The following is a 21,108-nucleotide window of genomic DNA, read 5'->3' as shown; positions in this document are numbered from 1 at the left end:
AGAGGGAAGACGATGTGAGGGCACACAAGGAGAATGCCACAGGAAGACAGGATAAAGTGACACATGTACAAGCCAAGGAACAACAGAGGCTGCCAGAAGCTTAGAAAGGAGCATGGAACAGATCCCTTCCTAGCATAATCAAGGAAAGCATGGCTCTGCTAACACTGTGATTTTGCTCTTCTGGTCTCCAGAACTGTGAGATAACAGATTTGTGTTATGGTGAACCACTCAGTTTGTGTGTCTTTGCTATGCAGGCTAGTACCCTCATACAGAAAGGATAGGGAATCAATCAGAAATAGCTCTCAACCCAAGTCTGATGGGAGCTGGTGGACGAACACACTAACCTAGGTCTCTTGCTTCCCTTAGGTGGAGAAACTCTGAGATGTGGGCTCTACACCATTTCCAGGGTTCTTCAGTGGGATTTAGCTCCAGTCACCCAGAGAGTAAATAGCGCCATAGCAATAACCCATGTCTTTTTCCTATGTTCCCTTCTTGCTTCACATCTCCGCTTCACCAGTGTTTCTGAGATCTCCCAAATAAACAACTTGCACACCTATGCTTGTCTCAAGTCTACTTCTAGGGGAACCCAACCTGAGTTGGGAGTCACTCACGGGCAGCTAATTCCTGGTGTCCCAGCTATACGGCTTGCTGCTTCTTGAGAAGGCCATCCTCCACCAAGCCTGGCTCTTGAACATTTCTGCACAATCTATCATGGGATGCAACAGTACATAAAATGGCTCATCTATATAACAAACAGATATATGGTGGCTTGATCACCTATGACTTTCAAGACTAGATCCTCAAAGACATTGCGGCTTCCTTTCTCTCGAGGGTCACTCATTGTGGGGGAACCCAGCTGCCACGTCATGGAAACACATCCAACAGTCTGTGGAGAGGCCCACATGTTGAGGAGCTGAAGCCTGCCACCAACAGCCATGTGATCTTCCAGCCCCCAGACAAGCCTTCAGATGACCACAGCCTCAGTGACATCTTGACTACAAGTACAAGAGACCCTGAGCCGGAAGCCAGCTAAGCCACTCCCAAATTCTTGATGCACAGAAGTTGTGAGACTGTACTGTCTATTGTTTTAAGCCACTGAATTTCAGGGGTAATGTGTCAACCTAGCAGTGGGATAACCAAAACACCTATGCACATTTTGATCATTAGTGGGGGTGGGAGAAAGAACAAGAAGAATTCATCAGTATTTCAGGGAGTGAACGCAACAGAAATCAATATTTCTTGCCTTATTCTCTATCAAATCAAGGTGCCATACTGGGGATAATTTACAATATAGAGAATTCTCATGGAAGCAGAATTTTCAGGCTGAGCAAAAATTCAGAGAGCAGAAAAATCTTCATTATAAAATAATAGATAGACCTAGGTCGAGAGAAAGCAAGTGATTTTCCTAAAGATATCATATACATTTTAGAGGGATCCGCATCTGACTTTGAGGCAACAGGCAAATTCTGAGAAGTTGTGGATTCTAAGAAACTCCAGAAGTCTACATAGTGATTTTTCCTGCACCAGCACTGAAGACTCACAGATATATTTACAATTTCCAAGAGATAAAACTGCCCGTGGAATTCCAATAGAGGATCAATAGGTAAAACTGATTTGTTTTCTCTTTAAGGAAAATTATTAGACTCTTTCCTTAAACAAACCATAAGTCCTGCCACACAGACAGAAAGTAAGTGTTGACTCATATCCAGCTACTTCTGCAAACAATTGGCTTGCCATCTGACTATTCTAGCCTTCAAAAAGAAGATTGGTTGAGGATAAACCTATGAGCTGGAGATGCCCTACAGTGGCTGCCTACCTATTGGGCTTTTTCTCCAGCTCTTGAAAAGATTTCTTTTCAGAAGCAATAATAAGGGTTGGTCTTACTTTGTGGAGTCCCAGATAATGTCAGTCGGGTGAAGTCCAATGCCTATACGACCCATAGGAATTTTTTAAAGCCAACCAGACAGCTTTAGTACCAGCCAGATACCCAGAAATACTTCAGAAAGAAACCTTTTTCAAAGGCATGCTCTCTTTTCTCTCCCCTGCAACATCTTTTTATAAATAGTAATAGTCCTGGAGTTTTATAAATGTGACTTTCATACACAATTCTATGTGACCTAGACTGCCTTCCTCTTCCACCCAACCAGGTACCACTCTTTCCTTGATCACTCCTTCCCAATTATATTGACTTGTTTCGTAGTTTCTAAAATGAAATGGATTCTTTCCTACCTCAGGGCCTTTGCACTGTTATTCTTGTCATCTGGAATGTTCTGATCTCCTGACTCTTAGATGCAGTTCAACATTCAATGTCTCAAAGTTTAAGTCTCAATTCAAATGTCCCTACCTCAGAGGAGCCTTCCCTGCTGACTGTGGGCACCCTTCCCCCTTTCTATCTGCAACGGCCAACTTAGGTAAAATCCCTAGTGAGTCAATGAAAACTAGTCTCACTGTTGCTGGGAAGGTATTTTGTAGAAATGATTAGGTCTGTGGTCAGTTTCCTTTAAGCAATAAAGGTTGCCTTCTGGGGGATCTCTGGGTGGCTCAGCGGTTTATCATCAGCCTTTAGCCCAGGGCCTGATCCTGAAGATCTGGGATCGAGTCCCATGTCGGGCTCCTTGCAGGGAGCCTGCTTCTCCCTCTGCCTGTGTCTCTGCCTCTCTCTCTCTCTCTCTCTCTCTCTCTTTCTCTCTCTCTCTGTCTCTCATGAATAAATAAATAAAATCTTTAAAAAATTAAAAAAAAAAAGGTTGTCTTCCATAATCTGTCCTGAGCCAATCAGTTGAGAGGTATTAAGAGCAGCTCTGAGTTTTCCCTGAAGAAGAAATTCTGCCAATGGAAAGCAGGTTCAGCTTGTGCCTGAGCCCCAGCCTACCCTCCCGATGGACTTGCCTGTCCAGCTCCTATAATTGCTTATGTCAATTCCCTGCAATAAATCTCCAAATACAGATATCCTGTATAGGCCTCCCGGTGGAGCCCTGAATGATACACCATCCCAGTTACTCCACTTACTTCCTCAGTACCGCCTGACTGAGGAAATAAAAACGCAGGATGCAATTTTGGTAAATACACCTGAAAAGGTGGTTTTTAAAAATCTGATATTTAAATTTAACTGGACAGCCTGTATTTGATCTGGCAACCCGGGAGAAGAGCAGGTGACCAAACAGGAGGACACCAGACTCACCCCATCCCACGTTTACAAGTAGATATCATTTACCTCCAGGTAAATAACCTGGAGAGTGATCTGAAGACTAGCAGAACAAACTCCACAACTAAAATGTAGAGAAGCAAAAAAATAAAATAAAATAAAATAAAATAAATAAAATAAAATAAAATAAAATAAAATAAAATGTAGAGAAGCAGCATCTGAGAGGTTAGGAAGGGCTGGAGGGAGGGATTACAGGGTTGGGGGTGGTGGTGGAGGGGAAGCAGAGAGGGGAAAGCAGCAGGGGCTCCCTGGGAGAAGATGTATCTCCAGGACTTCTGGGTTGCAAACCAGATGGCCTGGATTCCCTGACTTTGTATAACCAGCCGCCCGCCCGTGGAGCCTGGAACTTTAAGTGCCCTGACTCAGCGCTGGGCAAGCCAGGAGGGCAAGTGACCTGACAACCCTACTTGTCACAATTTGAGCTTACCTCCTTTACGGATTTGCTTGTGTGCTTATTACAGGTCTCCCCCATCTAGTCGGGAAGCTCCGGCAGGGGACTTGCCTGGAGAGTTTGTGGCTGTTATCTTTAGTTCCTGAAATAGTGCCTGGCACAGAGTGGAGTGGGTATTTAATAAATATGTATAGAGGAATGAATAAATGAATGAATTTATACTATCTGCACATTCATGCTTTCTGCTTTGAGAGCTCCAAATCATCCTTCACTCCCAGAAATCAGGTTTCAGTTCATGAGCAGCTGAATGGGTGGAATCAAAGTGTGTGGTCTTCCTTTCCACCTTGCTACTGTGATTGCCCAGGAGAGTATTAGTTAGTGTGATTATTTGACTGTTTTAAGAGCGCTTGGATCTTATTATTTGGGAAAAATGAGCAGAATATGGGGAAACAAAAGTGCTGATAGCAATGATAAGAGGCTTGTCTCATAAACTTAGTATAATCATGATGACGATGGAAATCGCAAGGCATGCCAAATACAGCAAATCTTCAGGCCCTATCAGAAGCTTACAGAACTCAGACTGCTTGGCTGTTCAATTATGAATGGAGAAAAAAGAGCAATATTCAGAACGTGCACGGAGTCCCACAGCTCGTCACTGAGGACTGGCTGAAAGTCAAATGAGGAAGTTTTTCTTTTAGCATCTGGAGGCAGAAACCACTTTCAGGAAGTGAATCTATTGTTTGATGTGGGGCACTGGCCTTCTGTTCTGCCTGCAATTTAAGCCTCTGTTCAAGTGGCACCTCTTCCCTGTAGACTTTCCAGATGTCCATCAACCCACCCCCAAGGGCCTTTCTCTCTTTCTCTTCCCTGTGGAAACGTAGGTTTTGCAACCATGTGAAACACATGTTCTCACTTTCACTTATATTTTAGTTACCTGCTTATGACTCCACTTCTTCTTTTAGATAGCAGATGCCTTAAAAGTAGGGAATATTTTACAAAACCTCTTCTCCCCCCCCCCGCCCCAATACACACAGAGCCTTGTGTACAAAGTTCCATGGTGGAAATCACTCTGCACTTAAAGCTGAAAGGCCTGGGTTCAAATTCCAGCTCTGCCCTTTGAAAGCTGTGTGCCCCCTCTGACAAGTCACTGCAAGCCTCTTGGGGGCGCAGTTTCCTCTTCTGTCAAACAGGGAGGCGAGTACAGTACTTAGAGGTCCTATTGATGTAGATTTCCGCAGAAACAGGAATTGGAAATGTTGGCTGAATGAGTATCTATGTGGGCCCAAAAATCTTCACAAGAGTTGGAAGAGAATATAAAACTCAGGTTTGTAAAAAGGCAGGGATGTCTCTGGATTCTGGTGGAATATGCCTATCAGCCCTATTCCTACCCATCTACCAAGGGAGACTGAAAGTATCTCTTCCTGAAAGAATTCTATTCTGCCTGCTCTAGTGCCTGAAACCTCCACCACTCCCCAGGACACCTGGTTTGCAAATGTCTATGGGCTGAAGCATCTGATATCTATGGACTCTAGGCTGGAATCAGTGTATGTCCAGCCCAGCTAAACGGAGGTAAAGTGGTAGGTAAAGTGGAGGTGAAGAGAAAGCCGTGCATTGGAGGCCGGGAGACAAGTGCTTCTGCTCCAGCTCTGCGATCTACCACCTATTCGGTCTTCTGCAGCCTTCTCTAATTCAACGTCTCTTACCTTGTTTCCTCACTTATGAAGCATGCCTGATAACCACACCCACCCTCACAGGACTGATAGGACACGGCTTCTCAACCTTAGCACTAGTTACATTTTTGTCTGATCATTCTTGCAGGGGCTATCCTGTGTTTAGCAACATCTCTGGCCTCTACCTACTAGAGGGAGCCAGTAGCCTCCTCAGTTGTGACAACCAAAAACACTTCCAAATATCACCTTCGGGACAGCATCAACCATTGCTAAGAATCACTGGAGTAAGATTCTGATGCTTCTGTGCCCCTCTCTCAAGGACCCCTGTAATTATATTGGGCCCAACAGGATAATCTCCTTATCTCAAGATCCTTAACTTAATCACTTCTACAAAGTCCCTTTTACCATGAAGGGTAACATACTCATAGGTTCTGGGGATTAGGATGTGGATATCTTTGGAGTGGGGCATCATTCAACCTACAGCAATCTACTAACTGTCCCCTGGTATCTGCCTCACAGGCATTTACCCCATTCCTAGTTCCCCAAAACAGCATAACTCAAGTCCAGAAACTCATCTAAGTTTCGTTAGCTCAAAAGTCTCAGATCTCATCCCCTAAATCATCTAAATGAGGTGTGGGTGTGACTCTTCATATGATCCATCTAGGGGCATAATTCCTCTCCATTTATGGGTCTGTAAAATTGGCAAACAAGTTATCTATCCCTTGTGGTTTAGAACCCCCTCGGGATATCTTACACACATTCCTATTCAAAAAGGGAGAAAAGGGAAAGGAAAAAAGGACCCCCTGGTCCCAAGCAATTTCTAACTCCAATTGCGCAAAATCCATCAGGGAGCCAAGAGCCTGGCTCCCAATTCTGCCCTGAAGCCCATGGCTCTGCTCTCTCCTTCTTTTTTCTTTTTTAACTTTTTTTTTCTTTTAAAGACTTCACTTGCTTATTTGAGATATAGAGCATGAGAGGTGAGAGAGGGGCAGGAGGAGAAGCAGGGAGCCTGATGGCAGGCTCGATCCCAGGACCCTCAGATCATGACCTGAGCTGAAGACGCTTAACTGACCCCTACCCTCTCCTTCCTTTTGCATGACAGGTAGCATTTGTTTGCAGCTGACTAGTTTTATCAGCCTGTTTCCTGCTAATAAAATTTAGAGGGTCTGATAGTCTTCTTTCACTTTATTCTCCTCATCCTTTCAATCAGAGCTGCCAGTATTTCTGCTGATGGAATACTCTACAAAGTCTGGTAGATCTCCTATGTATGTCACAGGGATTCACTACATTTGGCTCTCAGGCCAAATCTGGCCCATTGTCTCTATCTATAAATAAAGTTTTATTGAAACAAAGGCACACCTGTTTCCTTATGCATTGTTGATGGCCAGGCTACTATTACAATCCAATAACAGAGTGGAGTAGTTACAACAGATACCATATGACCTACAAAGCTGGAATGCTTTACTGGAGCCCTTAACAGAAAGTTTGTGGATCCTGGGACACAGTAGAAACTTAAAAAAAAAAAAAAAGACAGGTTTGGGTGGGTTACAAAACCAGTGCCACATGGAGGGGGTTAGTGTTTCAGAGGTGGTTGTGGGAGGTGGGAGGAAGAAAGTGAGAGGAGGTGAGGACTGAACAAAGAGGACAGCACAAAGTTGAAAAGTAAACTTGATCTTGGTTATGCGGCCTTGGAAGCCCGGAGCCAGAGTCCTGAGCAGTAAAAACACAATGAGGCAAAGTAGTCGACCAAAAGAACGTAAGGCAAGAAACCCAAAGTGGGCTCAACTGAAACAGAAAAATCACAACCAGAGCGGAGCATCCAGTCCCTTAATTTGCAGGAACCACGTGGCTTCCTTGTCCTCCTCCCTCCGACGAGTATTCTGCTGTGCTTACACATTGGGCAGCACTAGCTTAATTCTCCGGGCCAGCTTCAGGCTCCTAATAAGCCTCTCGCCTTTGCTTTTACTCAGTGGAAACGAGAGCACGCTGAGGGTGAGGTCTGTGTGTGGTTTTGGGGGCTTGCACAAAAAGACAGCTTGATTAGCCTTATTTAAAATATGATTGCTCCTTGAATCCCTGTGCATAAATCAACTCGAGGTGATTGTGACTGTCACAGGCCCCCGCTCGCCTGGTTACCCGTTCAGAGTGTGCTTGCGCTGAAACAAAGCAGGACAAATTAGAGGCAAAGACCCACTCGGGGTCCTAGACGTTAATAGAAACTGATTTTCCCTTAAAAAACAGCTCACTCTGGGAGTTGTAAATAGGAAGAAATAAACTACTCAAAAGAAGCTTTGAGAGCACGGCCTGGAGCAGGCTTGGCTATTGGAATGGAACCGGTTTGGGGTTTGGGGTTTGGGTGGAGATGGCATGTCAAATTTTGCGGTTACTCCCTAAACACACACAAACTGTTTCAATATCAGATTTGAATATGCTGCAACTCCCCCACTCCCACTGCCACGGCTCCTCCCCAAACAGCTAAGCCAAGAGCCCAGGACAGTTTGCTCTCTATGCTGATAGACTTTCTGGGGTTAGCAGGCAATGTATTCTATTTCAGGAAATCAGACCAAATAAAAATCATTCCAATTAAAAAGCGCCACTGGGCAAATAGAACAGCAAGTGCCCACCTCACACAAAACAGATCAACCACAGAGTTCAGCCTTTCATATGTGTTGTTGATGGCAGAGTGGCTGCCTAGAGTTTATTCAACGGGATAAAAGTTGCCTGGTAATTTGCACTGAGAGGACTTTTCTCCTACACAGCCATCACAAAGTATTTTGATGTGCTTATCACTTACAACAGCCCAGAGGAGGAAAGGAATCTAAAAGTGATTTTGATTTCGAATACTATAGAACCTGGTAATTATATGGCTTATTAATGCTGAGCCTCAGATAATACCTGATACATTTTGAGAAGCACACACACACACACACACACACACACACACACACACACACTTGCAGAGTCACCACTTAAGCCCCTGAATATGCTTCAATAAAAACTTGAAATATGGGGCGTCCTGTAGGGGTAACTCATCTTATTGAGGGAGTCAGGTTCTCAATTTTCACAAAAATAAAAATTAGCTACAGTTAGGTTTTGGAAAATCCCCTCCAATGCCCACAAGTCCAGCAAGATGCTCAACTGTGAGAGGCTGGAACTCACCCTCCAAAGTGTCCATTGTCCACTGGGTGGGATGAGAGCAAGGGTTGGCTGCACTGCTGAATTATCATTCCCTTTGCTTGCTCCCTTTGTTGAGGACATAGGGGTGAATTCACTTTGGTCAGATATGTAGGTTATTTAGCATTAGCTTGATGAACAATCCCAGGAGTGTTAACCCCCACTACCAACATGAAAAGTACGAGGGTGCTTCTTGTAGGAAAAGTTCCTGATCACCAGCGTTCCCACTACCTAATGATGAAAACCTTCCATTTTTTCATCAAGAACACTACCAGCATCTTCCATCACTTTTTGTTTCTTTTTCCCTCCTAAACAGACTGACTTGGCCATGTGAAGATTAATAAACCTTTGCTCTCTTTTTCCCTCTCTCTCGTTAGCATTTCCAAACGTAATGCTCAAAGCTTCCCATGGAGACAGTGCCCTGAAATTTCAGACACCTCCCAAAGACTCCTTCCTACGCCAATGTCAGCATTTGAGTATGGAATACGCAATTTCTCCGGCACAACCTGATTTCTGCAAGTTAGAAGGTGATGGGTGGATATATGAACTTTGTTTTTCACTCTTTTAATTAAAAGTGCCAGGAACCAACTCAAAGCTTAAGAAAAAGAGGCAAAAAATTTTGACTCATGCAAATGAAAATCTACCTGTAGTATCAGTCTTGGGATTCTAGTGACAGAGATGATAAGGATCTCTTCAAGGGTTGGGTTGTTGTTTCTCTATGGGTTGGCCTCATTCCCTCCTGTGACAAGAGGATTCCTCACGTTTAGGGGTTTGGTGAACAGCATGTGTTACTCAACACCAAGACTCAACACCAGCTTGGCTTAGTGCCCCGAGGGAGAGAGGGTCTCTCTTCTGATGTCCACAGATGAGTCCCACAGAAGGATTCTGAAGGCTATGCTGGGTCACGTGCCTCCTCAGCCCACTTGGGTGGGGGGGGGTGCAGATTCGGCTCTGTGATTGGCCAGACTTTGATCTGGTGCCCACCCTGGGGCCAGAAGGAGGGACCAAAGAGTTTGGCAGCTTCACAAGCACCATATGGAGTTCATGGTGACAAAACAATTTCCCTAAGAAAGCTAAGGGGAGAGGGCAGGTATAATATAAAGGAATGCTGAGGAAGAAACAGCCACCATTCACCTCAAGGTCATACAAAAAAAATAAATAATAACACAAAAGTCTGTCTCATACCTACAATCCCACATGCAACTGAACATCTTAATGACCCTGGTGTTCAGCTAACTTCACCGGCATTATTTATGACGTCACCCTGCAACTAGTCTGTGTCATTTTAGCAGGTGGCCTAAGCGGTCAGCCCTGACCCAAAATCTGTAACTTGGAGAAGGCAGGAACGTGGTGTTTCTCCCCATTCCAGGATCTACACTTCATAAGTCAGGGTTTTGCAAGTTTTATAATTATAGTGGTTTACCCTTAAAACAGAAACAGAAACCCAATGCCATAATTGCTTGCTGTACTTGTAGCAATTTCTCCCGGCAGCTCCACGTACCACCTACATTATCCATCATCTACCACAGGGTGGATTGAACATTTGCAGAGCAAGCATTCTGCTGCCATTCCCGGCAGCAAGTCACCAGCCAGAGGTCACAAGAGTCTCTATTCCTTTCTCTTCCTCCCTCCCTGGAAGTGGCATCCTTGGGCTAGGAGCGTCTGCATCACCTAGGAACTTATCTGAAATGCAAATACTTGGATTCTGTCCCAGACCCACTAAATCTGAAAAGGAGAGTGGGGCAGCATGGACTTGTTTTAACAAGCCCTGGACTTGATTCTGATGCTAAAGTTTGCCCAATCCTGCCTTATATAATGCTCTATTGTCAGAGTGACCTCAGACCCTGCACACATATGCTTTGTCTTTTAGTTTCCTGCTCGAAAACTTCCAGTCATCTACAGAATAAATTATATTCCCAGTTTAGCCATTCAAAGACCTTAGCAATCTCATCCTCCAAATTTACTGCTCATTAGTGTGTTTATTGTTATGCATCTTATTTAGTGAGCACTTACAATGAGCCAAGCCCCCTAAAAGGTCCCTAACATATGCCGTGTATTAGTCTGCTTGGGCTGCCATAAGAAAATACCATAGACTGGGTGGTTTAAACAACAGACATTTATATTCTCATAGTTGTAGAGGTTGGAAGTCCAAGAGCAAGGTGCAAGCTGATTGGCTTTCTGGCGAGACTTCTCTTACTGGCTTGCACTCCTCTGCCTTGTTGCTGTGTCCTCACATGGCAGACAGAGCAGGATCTTGGTCTCTTCCTCTTCTTATAAAGCCACCCTCATGAACCCATCTAACCCTAATCACCTCCCACAGACCCCTCTCCCAAATGCCGTCACATTGGGGGGGGGGGTAGAGCTTCAATATATGAATGGGGGGGGCACACAATACAGTCTACAGCATGCTGGTTCATGTAAACCTCCCACCAAGCCTCTATTCTTGAGTCCAAGGACTGCTGAGAAAACTAAGGCTTAGAGAAGCTAGGGAAGCTGTCCAAGACCACAGTTAGTAGGTAGTGGTGCCAGAGTTCGGTCTTGCTGTGGTCCTCCATCCCACACAGGGCGTCCAGTAGACCATTCTATCCATGGCTGCCCACTTTTCTAGACACATCTCATGCCCTCTTTCCCTGATACCTTGTTCATGGCCCTCCCCCACCTGAGTCGCCTCCCCACACATTCCCCTCCATTTGTTTAAATGCATAGAGTCCTAGAAGACAAATCCATCTTCACCTACTGTCCCAACCAGAATGCTTTCCTTTTTATGTTTTTTCCTTTTTCTTGCAGTGACTTTCTTCATTCTTTTCCTCTTCTAACTCTGAATCCTTTTGCTCTTCACATGGCTATTTGCATATCCTGAGCAGTGTACAAGTCCCCAAAATTCCTTACTAATTTCACTTCCAAAAGCTCAGTGGATACCCTCATGGACCATTACTAATAAAGATTATTAGCATTTCTAAACATTTTGGAACTAACTGCCACATTCTAGCTATTATAGACTAGCTATTATAGACCAACGTACTGTCTGGAAGGAGGTAATGACTTCAAGCAAGCAAACTGAAACAATGGGCAAAAAGTTCATCTGGCTAATAGTTTTCAAATATTTTCTTTTCTTAAAAAATTGTTTTATTTTAGGGATGGTGGAATCAAAGCAGTAACAGGACAGGGTACATTAGAAGGAATAATGTGTGAGACCACTGCCAATGGTGAGTTCTGATGTGAGAATGACATATATTAATATAAAGCAAGGATCGGCAAATTCCATCCTAAATCATGATCAGTGGGAGGGCTTGTTTAAACACAGGTTACTGCTGCCCCCAATCCTCCCTTCTGATCCAGGAAGGCAGGATGGGGCCTGAGAATTGGCTTTTCAAATCAGTTTCCAGGTGATGCCTATGCTGCTGGTCTAGGAACCACACTTGTAGAACCACTGATCAGAACAGAAAGTCCTCCTTGTTGTTGGAGATATTGAGGTGGATGGGCATATATCATTCAAATGCTTTGTCAACAAGTAACAGAAAACTTATCTAAACGTAGTTTGGATGATAGGCATTACAAGAAGTAGATCAGCAAATGATGATGTGATATATTTCTGTCCTACCATTGCCATCACATCCACTCAGCTCTTGGGCTTGCCACCTTGTTATTTTTTTTTAATATTTTATTTATTTATTCATGAGAGACACACAGAGAGAGGCAGAGATACAGGCAGAGGGAGAAACAGGCTTTCTGCGGGGAGCCCGATAAGGGACTCGATCCCAGGACCTCAGCCAAAGGCAGACGCTCAACCACCGAGCCACCAAGTTGCCCCGCCACCTTGTTATTACAAGGCGGTTGCCACAGTCTCAGGTATCACATGGGAACCCAGTAACATCTGCCTGAAGAAGAGAAGGGTTTTATTCCATGTGTCTCTTTTTATTCAGAGCATTGTCTCTCCAAGAGCGTCACGGCTGATAACCCACTGGCTATGAGAGCCACCTGACCTTCCTTGTTGGCAAGGGTCATGAAACTACCACAATCAATGAGAAAAAGCAACATCCCCTCGTAACATGGAACAGTGAACTCTTGAATTTAAGCAGGTGCTGTGGACTATGAGGAAGGTGGAGTAAGGTTCTTAAGGGAGGTAACTGACAGCGTCAGCCACAATCCCCCATTCACCTCCTCTCTGGGTGCCACTAGGGGAAACACCTAATGCAAGGAAGCAGGAGAGGGCCAAAGTCTGGCAGGGCTTCCTAGAATGCTGCATTGGAGAATGTCTGTAGCATACATCTGTGCTTCTCCTATCCAGCATCCAACTCCACTCTTCTCCAGAAGCATCCCAGTTTCTGCTGGGAACCACTTCATCCCCCTTTTAGACAGTCTCAGTGGATTGGCCAAGCAAGGTGTGCTGACCCCACCTGGCCTTCCCCGTCATCCAAGCCTGACCAATCTGAGTGTCTCTTCTAAGGATCTTAACCTTGCATAAAGTGATATAAGAATAGAACATAGTTAGAGTCGGGAGGTGTCCTCCCTTTCCAGAAAGACAGAGTAAGTCTTTAGCCCTTATCATTCTCCTTCTCCTCACATCTTTTAGCTACAGATGCCAGCGTTCCATTGGCACTGTACGTGCACACCCTCATCTAATCTTGGTGATAACCCTATGGGGGTGAGTACCACTACTGCAGTTTTACAGATGAAACAACTGAAGGTTATGATAGGTTCAGAGCTAGTAATTGGTAGAGCTTGGTATTGAATTCACACCTATCAAATTACAAAGCCCTGTCTTTCCTACAATTTTACATTATCAAGAGACACAGGGTTCTCCCCCAATAGCACAGTAAAATGGCTGAAGGTATTTTGTCCCTTTTCTCTCTGTCCACATACCCAAGTGTTTTAGTATCCACACCACACTGTTGTCTAATCTAGGCTTGTTAGGACTGGGTAGTATTTCACAATCCCCCAAACATCTGTTATTTTTGTGATCTTTCCCCCTGCTTCTGATATCAACAGAGCTTTTCCGCAGTTCAGGAGTTAATTCAGCGCCACCCCTCCCTTCTCCCTCAAGGGATGGATGGTGTGACATTGTGATTTATAATAAGATATGTGTATTGGGTCAGCTTCCCTTTTCTGGCACCGAGCTCCTAAAACCCTTGGAATTTCCTAAGTGATGAGAGTGATAAAGGTGTCTTTTGTTATTTTAATGAGGTGACATTTGGAAGACACCTAAGGATTGGGGGGTGGGGTGGGGCTGGCTGCCAGGAGAAAAAACCACGTGATTAGAGGGTTGGAACTTTGAGCCCCCACCTCACCTCTCCCCTTCTGGGGAGGGAAAAGGAACTGGAGAGGGAGTGTGATCACCAGCAGCCAGTGATTTCACCAGTCGTGCCTCTGTGGTGAAGCCTCCATAAAAACCCAAAAGGAGGAATCTGGAGAGCTTCCAGGTTAGTGCGCTTGTGGAGTTGCGGGGAAAGTGTCACATTTGCTCAGAGAGGGCAAGGAAGCTCTGCATCCTCCCGTCATATCTTCCATATGCATCTCTTACATCGGCTGTTTCTGAATTATATCCTTTCATAATAAACTGGTAATCTAGCAAGCAAAAGGTCTTTTTGAGTCCTGTGATCCTCTCTAGCAAATTAATTGAACCCAAAGAGAGGGTCGCTGGAACCTTCAGTCTAGAGCAGGTAGGCCAGAAGCATAGGTGACAACCTGGACTTGTTTTTTTTTTTTTTTTTTATTTATTTTATTTTATTTTTTTTTTGGAGTTCAATTTGCCAACATATAGCATAACACCCAGTGCTCATTCCACCAAGTGCCCCCCTCAGTGTCCGTTACCTAGTCACCCCAACCTCCTGCCCACCTCCCCTTCCACTACACCTTGTTCACTTCCCAGAGCTAGGTGTCTCATGTTTTGTCCCTCACTGATATTTTCAATGATTTTCTCTCCTTTCCCCTTTATTCCCTTTCACTAATTTTTATATTCCCCAAATGAATTAGACCATATAATGTTTGTCCTTCTCCAATTGACTTATTTCACTCAGCATAATACCCGACAACTTGGACTTGTAACAGTCATCTGAGGAGTGCTGCCCCAGCGGCTGACTGAATGTGACCATCACTGACAGCACCTGTCATGGGCACAGCATCGCGCCATGCACCTGACGTGCAGTCTCTCATGATCTTCTGGACAGCTCTTTGAGATCAGTACTGTTACTCTTCTCGTTGGACAGATGGGGAATGGAGGCTCAAAAAAGTAAGTAATTTCCACTAGGGTCTCTCAGTTAAATAAGTGATGGAGTCAAAAGCCAGATCCAAGGGTCAAACCTCAGAGCCTGAGCTCTGAACTAACACAGGTCACTATTTTTTTGAATAAAGACCTGTGTCTCTCAAAGGTCCCTTATTGAAATGAACCTCAGCCATGCAGAAGTCACTGAAAAAAAGTGACTTTTTTTCAGTCCCTAAAGAATGGTGGGGATGAGTCTTACTGAAGCTCCCCAAGGCATGGGCTTTCACCCTGGGTGGCAATTATCTAGCGCTTGGAGCTGTCTAATTAGACAAGTGCAGGCACACTGATCTCCTTGATTCAGGTTTTTCTCATCTCTGCCTTCTGGCTTCCTTTCTTTGAACACTTCGTGCTCTGTCTAGGGGACCTCACCCACTCCCAGGTGTTCATATCCCCTACATATGGATGAATCCCAAGCTCACATCTTTAACCCAGACCCCGCTCCAAATCTCCATTGCCTTAGTTCCTCCTGCCGCCAGGATCTTGGCACCTGGATTCTCCCCTGTGTAGCAGAGGCTGGGGTGTCCCACCAGATCCTGCGGGGTCCTTCTGTTTCCCATTCCCCAGCTGCTGCCTGCAACCCTCTCCAGAGGGTTGCCCTAGGGCAAAGGCAAAGCTGCTGCACCTAGAGGTTCCTGCCTCTGGGCAGACCCCATACACTCACCTTCACCTGACCTCAGGTGTGGGCACGGTAAAGGGTAGGTGAGGGCTATGAGCCGGCACTTCACGACTGTTCCAAGAATCCAGTACAGATTCTCAGACTAGCAATCAATACCTCTCTAACCTGGCTACAAATCTTCCCTCCTACTCAGCGTCAGAGCCATTGCTTAGCCCTCAGCAGTTCCTCTGTTTTCTGGCCTTTCTGTCTCTGCTCACTCCAGTTCTGCGGCCTGAAATGTCATTTCTCTTCCAAATGCTGAATTTCTACTCATCCTTTGAAGGCCAGTGACATTGTCCCTTGGCCCATGAGGCATTCCCAAATTATGCTTGCTAGCTTACCATATGGGTTACTCTTAGAGACACACAGGTCTCTAATTGCCATGGTGGAGAAAGGAGCTTATCCATCTTAGTGCTATGGTTGAACTGTGTCCCACTAAAAGCTGTTGCAGTCCTAACCCTAAGTACCTGTGGCTTTGACCGTATTTGGATGTGGGGTCTTTGCAGATACAATCAAGGTCAGCTGAGGTCATTAGGGTGGGCCCTAATCTGACTGGCGTCCTTATAGGGAGTAGAGACACAGAGGCACACATGCATAGAATGAAGACAACATGAAGACCAAAGGGCAGAACATGTGAGCACAGAGGAAGAGACTGGAATGATGCATCTATAAGCCAAGGAATATCAAGGGTTGCTGGCAACCCCAGAAGCTAGAAGACAAACCTGGAACAGATTCTTTCTAGGACCCTCAGAGGGCCCAGAGTCCTGCCAACACCTTGATTTCAGACTTTAAGCCTCTAGAACTGTGAGAGAATAAAGTTTCTCTTACTTTAGGGGTACCTGGGTGGATCTGTCTGTAAAGCATCTGCCTTTGGCTCAGGTCATGTTCCCAGGGTCCTGAGATGGAGCCTGCTTCTCCCTCTCCCACTCCCTCTGCTTGTGCTCTCTCTCTCTCTGTCAAATAAATAAATAAAATATATATATTTTTAAAGTTTCTATTACTTTAAGCACCCCAGTTTGTGGTACTTGGTCAGAACAACCCAATGTAGTACACCAGTCTCTCATACAGTGCCCTCCATAGAGTAGGCAACTGACAATGGTTTGTTGAATTCACATGGTGGTGACTTATTTCTCTCACTAGTTCTTTTAGAAACAACCTAATGCTTATTGCATGGCAATGTACTTTGCCATATGTTGGTAGAAACTCAAATTTTCTAGACCTTTGGTTGTTTCATTCCACATCTGTAAGCTATCCTCTCCTCACCAACTGCCTTTACTGATAAATCCTGTATGTATCATATTCGTGAGGGAGAAGAGAGCTTACAGTAATGTATTCGTTACCTAATATTGCCCTTAATAAGTGCTCTAGAAGTGATTGTCATGTTGGTCAGGTACTGTGGCCAAAGGGGGTGGTATCTGTGGTCAAATGAGACCGGAGGTCTCTTATGTCACCTCTACGATGCTAAAGGGCAGGAACTCTGGAGCCACAGTAAGTTCAAGTCCTGGCTGTGCCACCTACTGACTCTTATGAGTTTATACAACAAGGTGTGTCAGGGTGGTGCAATTGGTTTAACGTCTGACTTGGTTTTGTCTCAGACCCTGAGATCAAGCCCTGTGTCAGGCTCCACACTATGTGCGGAGTCTGCTAAAGTTTCTCTCCCTATTCCTCTGTACCCCCTCTCCACCTCATGTGCATTCTCTATCCCTAAAATAAATAAATAACTTTTAAAACAATAGGAGTTTGTACCTCCGTTTCCTCTTCTGTAAAATGGGGCTGTAGATTATACCTATCTCATTTCTGCAAGGTTCTGATGTGGATTAAAAAAATTCATGCATGTAATAGGCTTAGAATGGTGAAATTAGTGAACGTGTGAGAAATGACTATCAAAACATTGATTAGTCCTTCCTCTCCTCCTAATCTGACCTAACAAGGCCCAACCTCACAATGTGTACAGTTCCATCCAGTAAGTCAGGCTTCCCAAATGCAGCAGTCACTGGAGATACCGTGCTGAGCCAATTGGCATAGGCGTGGAGAAGAAAAGAACTCTGTTATTTGCTGAATGGCTCTGGCTCCAATCTCTATGTGCAGGAGCCCATCGTTATGACTGCCTTTTGACAAACTCTGCAGGGCTCTCAGTTGGGAGTCAAGCCTTGATTTATCGTATTTTAGAATAACCTCCATAAGCTCATGTTAATCCAGTCTCTGGGCAATAGCCTGTCCAAAGAAACAGAGAGAGGCAGCCTAAGGTAACCTCTCAGATGAGACTGAAGAGGCTTCCACCCACAGCCTGCTGCAGCTTCTGTGCCCCTCTCCCCACAGCTGACAGCTGCTCTGGAACCTCTGCCCTCTGACTGTCTCTCAATTCTTCATTTTCACCTTTCTGCTCCCACTTCCATGGACACCCAGGCTTCAGTGTCTTTGAGGTCCCACTGCCCTTCCATCCAACTTTCCAGAGCCATATCTCGCCACCATCCCCGCAAGCTACAGCGCCAAACCTTGGAACAGCCTGCAGATCTGATTCTCAGGAGAGGACCTGGAGAAAGGAGGAACTGAGAGGCTAGCCCCTCAGTTACAGGTATGTGGGGTGAAAGGCAGAGGGAGGGAGCCAGGTGTCCTGTCCTGCATCACACTCTGTCTCACAGCCTTCCTGCAGGCAGCCCCTGGAGGCCAGCAGATTCCCACCCTACATCCTTCAGTCCCCTCGGTCTGCAGTGCCCCCCAGCCTCCACCCCTCCCCTACCTAGGCCCCTTCCCTACCTAATCTTTTTTATTTAATTTAAATCTAAATAACCACATTAGGCTATTTAGCCACTAGGCCAGTTACCACCCATCCCTCAAGCCTCAACGCAAATGTCTCCCCTTCAGAGAAGACTTTGCAAATCCACTTACCCATCTTGCCTACCTCTGTCCTAGTGCTTCTACCCTTGGCCATTGGGTTGTTTTGTGGTTTTTTGAGTTTTTTTCATTCATGGCATTCACCATAATTTGCAATCATTTGCTAATTTGCTCCTCTTCCCCCGCACCCGCCTTTTTTCCCCCTCTCACAGCCTCTTTAGAAACCCAGCTCCATGAAATAAAGAAACTAAGGTCGATGGAAATAGAAACTCTACAGAAACATCCCAGGAGTCAGGCACTTGATAGGATTCTCAAGAAATAGTTACTAGTAAATAAACGATTGCTTTGTGTTTTCCACTCATTAGGAGCTGTGTGACCTTAGAAGAATCACTTGACCACCCTGGGCTGTCACCTGAAAGGGGATGATGAAACTTGCTGCGACTTCCTCCTGAGGTAGTCACAAGGACCAACCTTATAAAGCTTATAAAGCTATCACAAAACAACTCCAAAATGCAAAGCTTTACTGTTTAACAATATGAACGGAGTGGTAAGATTGACATTTCGTTAAGATTTACACAGCACCCCATGGCACAAGTTGCTACCCAGAGGGACACATTTTGCTCAACCATTCTCTTATTCTGCTTTTTCACCCTTTCACCCTTTGAACCATCTCCCCATCGCCCCACAGTACTTTGCAGGGCGAGCACTCACAGGACCCTGTGCGTAAATGAAGGCGCTGCTTGCTGAGCGCGGCCCCTCTCCTGCTGTCAGCTGGCAAAGTGGCCCTCTAAATAGAGAACAGCTTTCTCTCAGGAAAATGCACGTCGCTTTCCACTGCTGGTGTGGGCTGTCATCATCATACTGTTCAGCTCCCGCTGCATTATGCAGCCTGCTGTCAGCAACCAAAGGTCTCCAGGAGAAACAGTGCCTGGCCTTTTTCAAAAAAATAAAAAAATAAAAAGAGGAAGGGTTTTGCTGAAGGGACTGAACTCCTTCCCACAAAAAACAACAACTCTACCCTGCAAAGAAAAACGACCTAAGCCCCCAGCCTCATCACACTGGAGCCTGGCTATTATTATTCAGCTGACAAAATGCCCGCTTTTCATATTTGCACCTGGAGTCACCAATGAGTCACATCTGGTCGCCGAGTGCTTTCCTGCATTGTGATTATTAGGGAGTGTGTTCCTGCTGCCTTGGACTGGGACTGACAGGGAGGGTGGGGGCCAGGGTAACAGTCTCGCCTTCTGTCCTAGCCCTTGAAAGTGATCTTGCCTCTCTCTCTCCCCCACCCATCTGTGCCCCCAGCCCCATGTCACACACCAACTGCACTTATGCAGGGCTTAGGAAGATATGGCCATGCTCTTGATTTAAAATGAATGGAAAATAAAAAAAATAAAAAATAAAATAAAATAAAATAAAATGAATGGAAAATAATCTAGATATGTGCCAAGTTGACTGCATCTCAGTTTTGTCCCACCCAAGTGAGTGTCATTGCCTGCTACCTGTATGCCTGGTAGTAGCCAAAGGAAACAGATGGTGGCTAATTACTACCCCTTTCCAGAATGTTCTAGAGCAACGTTCTCCAGTAGAACTTTCTGCAATCATCAAAATAGTCTGTATCTACCCTGTCCAATGTGGTAGCCACTAGCTGCAGGTGGCGACTGAGCATGCAACATGTGGCCAGTGTGACTGAGGAGCTGAATCTTTTTTATTTAATTTAAATCTAAATAGCCACACGTGACTACAGTACTGGACAGTGTGGTTAGAGAGAGCTGCCTTTTCAACTTCAGCGTGGACAGGAATCACCTTACTAAAATGCAGACTTTGAAAATAACAAAAACAAAAAAAATAAAAACAAAATGCAGATTTTGAATTAGTAGGTCTGGAGCGGAGCAAGATGGGTTTTTTTTTAATGATTTTATTTTTTTAAGTAATCTCTACACCTCACATGGAACTCAAACTTACAACTGTGAGATCAAGAGTCATATGTTCTACCAACTGAGCCAGCCAGGCAACCCCTCTGTGTTTCTAACAAGCTCCCAGGGATGCTGATGGTACTGGCCACCCGTCCACCCTTTGAGGAGCTGGGAGCTGTGATTCTCAGACTTGATTGCACACCAGGCTTCCCTGGAGAGCTTTAAAAATATTGCTGCCTGGGTCCTACCCCTAGCGATTCTGATATAAATGGCCAGGGTGTGGCTGAGACACAGACATGCTTAAAAAGCTCCCCAGGTGACTTTAGTGGACAGCCAAGGCTGAGAACCACCCACACTGCACTGCGAATGACCTAGTTAATGCTTTTTAAAATAACTCATCATCCCAGAGAACAGAGCACTGGCTTTATAACAATCTCTGAAGGGATCTTATTGGTACACAGCCAAACCGTTAGGGAGTTTAGGCTGCTTTTGCCCATCCAGACTAGAAATGGGTAATAAGTTTTTTGTTTTTTTTTGGAACAAGTTTTTGACAGTCAATCCAATTAGAGCAGATGTGGCTCAGGAGAGCCTGGGGGAGCAGAGGTGAGGTGTGCAGAGCTGGGAGGGCTGAGCCTGGAATCCCCCCCTGGGGTGTGGGGGGACACTCCCCTTGCAACTGCCTGCAACTCTGCAGTCCCTACCCTGGATCCAGTGTCTCTCCACAGCGCCACAGGTGCTGGCTGAGTCTATTCCTATAGAGACCTACGGCCAGAGGGGACAAGACCCCAGGCTCTGGAGTCAGAGTACCTGGATTTGAACTCCAACTCTGCTGCCCATCAGGTCTGTGATTCATACAGGTCACTGAAACTCCCCGTGCCTTGATTTTCTCACCTCTAAAATGGGATAAGTACAGCTCCTTGCTCACCACTGCGGGAGCGAGCAGTTACAATTCCATTCCATTTTGACCTCACTGAATTCCTTTTAGTTCCTGAAGCCCCTC

At 45.3% G+C, this 21,108-nt stretch overlaps 1 long non-coding RNA gene across 1 annotated transcript in view; it reads right to left on the bottom strand.

The window, feature by feature from the left end:
- Nucleotides 1-21,045, bottom strand: part of LOC118351690 (uncharacterized) — a 58,130-nt gene extending 37,085 nt beyond the window's left edge. Inside the window, exons 1-2 of the long non-coding RNA XR_004807551.2 lie at nt 20,916-21,045; nt 18,904-19,125 (exon numbers count right to left, since the gene is read on the bottom strand). This is a non-coding gene — a long non-coding RNA (uncharacterized LOC118351690). The remainder of the gene's footprint in view (nt 1-18,903; nt 19,126-20,915) is intronic.
- Nucleotides 21,046-21,108: the final 63 nt, after the last annotated feature.

The sequence above is a fragment of the Canis lupus genome, chromosome 20, assembly GCF_003254725.2.
Source record: "Canis lupus dingo isolate Sandy chromosome 20, ASM325472v2, whole genome shotgun sequence".
Taxonomy (NCBI): domain Eukaryota; kingdom Metazoa; phylum Chordata; class Mammalia; order Carnivora; family Canidae; genus Canis; species Canis lupus.
Note: the sequence above shows the minus strand (reverse complement) of the source record. Positions and strands in the feature narration are given on the sequence as shown.